The sequence below is a fragment of the Oryx dammah genome, unplaced genomic scaffold (genome assembly GCF_014754425.2).
Source record: "Oryx dammah isolate SB20612 unplaced genomic scaffold, SCBI_Odam_1.1 HiC_scaffold_6, whole genome shotgun sequence".
In the NCBI taxonomy this organism is placed as follows: Eukaryota; Metazoa; Chordata; class Mammalia; order Artiodactyla; family Bovidae; genus Oryx; species Oryx dammah.
This window is the reverse complement of record NW_024070190.1, coordinates 42412721-42418988: the sequence shown is the minus strand read 5'-3', so window position 1 is coordinate 42418988 and position 6268 is coordinate 42412721. Positions and strand designations below refer to the sequence as shown.

Sequence of the window (6268 nt, the reverse complement as noted above, 5' to 3'; positions counted from 1 at the left end):
TTTTTTTTAATCATTTTTTAAAAAAAATTGAAGATAATTGCTTTACAATGTTGTATCGGTTTCTGCTTCACAGTGAAGTGAATCAGCTATATGTGTACATATACACATCTCCCCTCTCTCTTGAGCCTCCATCCCACCCCTCTAGGTTGTCATTATTGAGATCCTTGTACTGTACAGCAGCTTCCCACTAGCTATCTATTTTACACATGGCCATGTATATATGTTAATGCCATTCTGTCAATTCGTTCTACTCTCTCCTTCCCCTGCTGTATCCATCAGTCCATTCTCTATGCCTGGATCTATACTCCTTCCCTGCAAATCAGTACCATTTTCTAGATTCCGTATATTTGTGTTAAAAAAAAAAAAGGAACGCTTCACAAATTTGTGTGTCGTCTTTGTGCAGGGGCCATTCTTATCTTCTCTGTATCATTGCAGCTTTAGTATAAGTGCTGCAAAAGCAAGCACCAAAAACTCCTTTTTCTGAACAAGTCAGCATTCACAGGTTCTGGGGATTGAGGAGAACATAGCAGGTCACCGTCCAACCTATTACAGGTCAACTGCTTGAATGCCTTCCTTCTCCTGGGCCCTCCCATTACACACTCAACAGCCCCTTTTAATTTTGCATAATCACAACTGTGATTGCTTGTTCAATGTCTAACTTGATCCACTAGAGCACAACCTCCCTACAGGTAGGAAACTTGCTATGTTGTTCACAACTGTGTTCCCAGCACCTAATATATATTAGGTACACAGTAAGTAGATTTTTTTTTTCTCTCCCAAACCAGCTGAATCATTTCTATCTCTTTCACTTTGCTGAGGAGAAGTCACCTAAGTCATTGGTAATGAAAGTTCTTCCCACTAATTGTGAACTTGTCATCTCTCAAGCTGTCTCATTAAAAAAAAGCATTCATATTCTGAATTTAAATGAAGACGTTTCTCTTCTCATGTGCTGCTTTACCTTAGGAACTTCAGACCAATTTCTATGTGTAAGAGAAGGGTTGACATATGGACGATGCAATACAACTCCTTTGCTATAGTCCATGGCATATAAATATGGCACAGGACACCATGTATGCTTTAACAGCTCAGTTCTCTTAGGCTGATCAGATTGCTTTTTACAATATGAATATTTAATCCTTTCAAGTCTGAACTCTATCTTCCTACATGCTGTGCCTTGCATGCTGCAGTATGCAGAAGTGGTACTCAGCGAATAACAAATAACAACCACAATGATGATTGTAATGCATACCGTAATATTGTTACTAGAAATATAATTATGTGAACAGACAATTTACAGAAGAGAAGGGACCTCAGAGCCCTTGTGTTGTCAATCTGGCCTGTCTCTTAATCAGGGATAATAATAATAAAAATATCGCCCCCCCCATCTGCAGTCAGCTTGTCAGCAGAACAATATTTATAGAATGCTGTATGTAACAATGGCATCTCCATGCAGATGGATTAAGATCGAGGAGCAGCTGCAGATGGCTGTTCATTAACGGAAAGAAGAAAATGAATCTGAACAAAGGCACTTATGGAACCCCTAATTTATTAGTGCTGTAATAGGGAAGAGGAACTCTCTGGAATGATAACTGAGCAAGACCAGTTACAAAGATAATTGTAAAAACAAGACACAGATTCAGTACAACATACTGGGACATTTTATTGCCTGTAAGGTCTGTAGAATTACAAGGTCAATAGATATCAGACTCAACATCTAATCCTTGATATTTATTAATTACATTCAACAAAGCACTTGCCATCAATCTACAGACTGAAGCTAGATTAACATTCTGTCACAAAAACCTGGTCCATTCATCCTGAGAGAGGTGAAGATTTCTTTTACTTCTCTGTTGTATTTAATACAGCACATGCATACACACACACACACACACGCGTGTGCATACACACACACACACTCTTTGCCACAAAATATTTTCTGACTTTGGTCCTCAGAACGACTTCCTAACATTCAAGAATTTTCTTAAATGCTCAACAAAATGTCGACATGAAGGGGCTCCCAGCTCTTTTTTTTCTTCCTTCCATATCTCAGCTACCACATGACAGAGAAAATTTTTGCATATGTGACTTCTCTGGTTTATACTTCTCCAAAAGAGTTCTTAAGAATCCATCATTAGCTAAGATTCATGTCAGTGATTTCCGAAGTAGAAGATAGTCCATCAAAACAAAACAGAGATATTCATTAATAGATGAACAAACATATTGTGGTGTCACCATACAGTGCAATGAGAGGAACAGACTGCTAAAATAACATGCAGAAACCTGGCTGAATCTCAAAATCTTTACACTGAATGAAGGAAGACGTACCTAATGACTGAAACCAGATGTGGGGAAATCCTCTGAGAAGGGGCTGATGGACTGCCTTCCTTACTTTGATTATGTTGGTGGTTCCATGTCAAGTTTTGCCAAGAGAATGCACTGGTCATAGCAAACACTCTCTTCCAACAACACAAGAGAAGACTCTACACATGGACACCACCAGATGGTCAAACCAAAATCAGATTGATTATATTCTTTGCAGCCAAAGATGGAGAAGCTCTATACAGTCAGCAAAACAAGAACGGGAGCTGACTGTGGCTCAGATCATGAACTCCTTATTGCCAAATTCAGACTTAAATTGAAGAAAGTGGGGAAAACCACAAGACCATTCAGGTATGACTTAAATCAAATCCCTTATGATTATACAGTGGAAGTGAGAAATAGATTTAAGGGACTAGATCTGATAGAGTGCCTGATGAACAATGAACAGAGGTTCGTCACATTGTACAAAAGACAGGGATCAAGACCATCCCCAAGAAAAAGAAATGCAAAAAAGCAAAATGGCTATCTGAGGAGGCTTTACAAATAGCTGTGAAAAGAAGAGAGGTGAAAAGCAAAGGAGAAAAGAAAAGATATTCCCATTTGAATGCAGAGTTCCAAAGAATAGCAAGAAGAGATAAGAAAGCCTCCCTCAGTGATCAATGCAAAGAAATAGAGGAAAACAATAGAATGGGAAAGACTAGAGATCTCTTCAAGAAAATTAGAGATACCAGGGGAACATTTCATGCAAAGATGGGCTCGATAAAGGACAGAAATGGACTGGACCTAACAGAAGCAGAAGATATTAAGAAAAGGTGGCAAGAATACACAGAAGAACTGTACAAAAAAGATCTTCATGACCCAGATAATCATGATGGTGTGATCACTCACCTAGAGCCAGACATCCTGGAATGTGAAGTCAAGTGGGCCTTGGAAAGCATCACTACGAACGAAGCTAGTGGAGGTGATGGAATTCCTGTTGACCTGTTTCAAATCCTGAAAGATGATGCTGTGAAAGTACTGCGCTCAATATGCCAGCAAATTAGGAAAACTCAGCAGTGGCCACAGGACTGGAAAAGGTCAGTTTTCATTCCAATCCCAAAGAAAGGCAATGCCGAAGAATGCTCAAACTACCACACAATTGTACTCATCTCACACGCTAGTAAAGTAATGCTCAAAATTCTCCAAGCAAGGCTTCAGCAATACGTGAACCATGAGCTTCCAGATGTTCAAGCTGGTTTTAGAAAAGGCAGAGGAACCAGAGATCAAACTGCAAACATCAACTGGATCATGGGAAAAGCAAGAGAGTTCCAGAAAAACATCTATTTCTGCTTTATTGACTATGCCAAAGACTTTGACTGTGTGGATCACAATAAACTGTGGAAAATTCTGAAAGAGATGGGAATACCAGACCACCTGACCTGCCTCTTGAGAAACCTGTATGCAGGTCAGGAAGCAACAGTTAGAAGTGGGCATGGAACAACAGACTGATTCCAAATAGGAAAAGGAGTACGTCAAGGCTGTACATTGTCACCCAGCTTATTTAACTTTTATGCAGAGTACATCATGAGAAACACTGGGCTGAATGAAACACAAGCTGGAATCAAGATTGCCAGGAGAAATATCAATAACCTCAGATATGCAGATGACACTACCCTTATGGCAGAAAGTGAAGAATAACTAAAGAGCCTCTTGATGAAAGTGAAAGAGGAGATTGAAAAAGTTGGCTTAAAGCTCCACATTCAGAAAACAAAGATCTTGGCATCTGGTCCCATCACTTCATGGCAAATAGATGGGGAAACACTGTCAGACTTTATTTTGGGGGGCTCCAAAATCACTGCAGATGGTGACTGCAGCCATGAAATTAAAAGACGTTTACTCCTTGGAAGGAAAGTTATGACCAACCTAGACAGCATATTAAAAAGCGGAGACATTACTTTGTCAACAAAGGTCCATCTAGTCAAGGCTATGGTTTTTCCAGTAGTCATGTATGGATGTGAGAGTTGAACTATAAAGAAAGCTGAGTGCGGAAGAATTGATGCTTTTGAGCTGTGGTGTTGGAGAAGACTCTTGAGAGTCCCTTGGACTGCAAAGGAGATCCACCCAGTCTATTCTAAAGGAGATCATTCCTGGGTGTTCATTGGAAGGACTGATGTTGAAGCTGAAACTCCAATACTTTGGGCACCTGTTGCGAAGAGCTGACTCACTTGAAAACACCCTGATGCTGGGAAAGATTGAGGGCAGGAGGAGAAGGGGACAACCGAGGATGAGATGATTGGATGGTATCACCAACTCAATGGATATGAGTTTGGGTGAACTCTGGGAGTTGGTGATGGACAGGGAGGCCTGGAGTGCTGCAGTTGATGGGGTCGCAAAGAGTCGGACACGACTGAGCGACTGAACTGAACTGAACTGAACCATTTGTCAAAACTCATCAAACTATTCACTTTGATAGTTTATTTACTGCTTGTAAAATATTAACTCAGTAAGTTGGTTTTTAAGATTCCTTAGCTCTAATATGTTTTAAAAATATTATATCCTTTATTCTCCTGTCACAAATTCATGACTAATCAATTAAAGAGTGTTCACCCATTAAAAGCAATTGAATCATTACAAGCTCCGAGAAATACTATGGTGTACAACAATGATTAATTGCTGATTTCCACATTCCCTAAATCTGTGTTATTTCCAGATCCTCCCGGTTGAAAAAACTAAATCCTATTAACAGCATTGAAATGATAATTTATTAGCTCTTTGATCGTTTGTGAGTCATTTAAATTCTTTGTATTGGGTTTTCCTCACCTGAAAAATTAGATATTTGTCTCCATCTCATAGGTATAGTGAGAATGAAATGAGTTAGATGTTTGTAATACACTTAACACTGTGCCTGAGACAATGTGTTACTCTTGGAACACATTTTGAAAAATGGAGAGCCTTCTTTCTATCATTCACTTAAGGGGAGAAATCAGGGTTAACTATTGTCTTATGCATCTCTGAAAAAGAGGGCAAAAGTGAGTGGCGCTTCTTAATGTGGAAGCTGCTCAAATGTGTATCTGAAGCCGTGCACAATGATGCTCTAGAAAGGAAATCAAACTTTACCTGATCCCCAGCTCTGAGGTTTACTGACTGTGTAAGCTGGGAAGTCATGTGATGTCTCTAGCCCCGCGCTTCCCTTCGTTTAAGAATAAGATGGCAAGAATGGGAACTTGCTGTATGACCCAGGGAACTCAAACTGGGACTCTAACAATCTAGAGGGGTGGGGTGGGGAAGGAGATGGGAGGGAGGTTCAAGACGGAGGGGGCATGTGTATACCTCTAACTGATTCATGTTGATGTTTAGCAGAAGTAAACACAATTCCGTAAAGCAATTATCCCTCAATTAAAAAATAAATAAATTTTAAAAAAGAATAAGGTGGCTAGGAATACAAGAGGCATCTTAACCCCAGGAAAGCCATCCATGAAATACTGCTACCATTCCATATGATGGTGAAAAGCAATGTTTCCCTATTCCTGGTTTGCTGAGTTCTTACTGGCAATGGATATCGAATTTTATCCAATCCTTTCTGCATATTTAGATGATTGTTTTTCTTTATTATTTTTTTAGTATGATGTAGTATCTTTATCAATTTTTAAATTGTAAAATTAATATGCATTCCTGGGATAAACTCTTTATAGTCAGCAGAAAAATGTGGCTAGTAGAGGCTAAAAGCAGATTAGAGATGGACAGGGACTGGGGTGGGGCGATGAGAAATTACTGTTCAATGGGTCCAGGGCATTTTGGCAGGGAGTAGAGTCTGGTGGTGATAAAAACAACCTGGGACCAGGTAGTGGTGTTGGTTGTACAACACTGTGAATATACTAAAAGCTATTGAAGTTTTCACTTTAACATTGTTAAAGTGGTGAAATTTATATTATGTATATGTGTATATTCACCTTATACTAAAAAATATAAG

General features: G+C 39.4%; 1 non-coding gene across 1 annotated transcript; it reads right to left on the bottom strand.

The window, feature by feature from the left end:
- Nucleotides 1-358: 358 nt before the first annotated feature.
- Nucleotides 359-465, bottom strand: LOC120865524. Its single transcript, XR_005721432.1, has one exon. It is a non-coding gene; the product is annotated as a U6 spliceosomal RNA (small nuclear RNA).
- Between the last annotated feature and the right edge of the window lie 5803 nt (nucleotides 466-6268).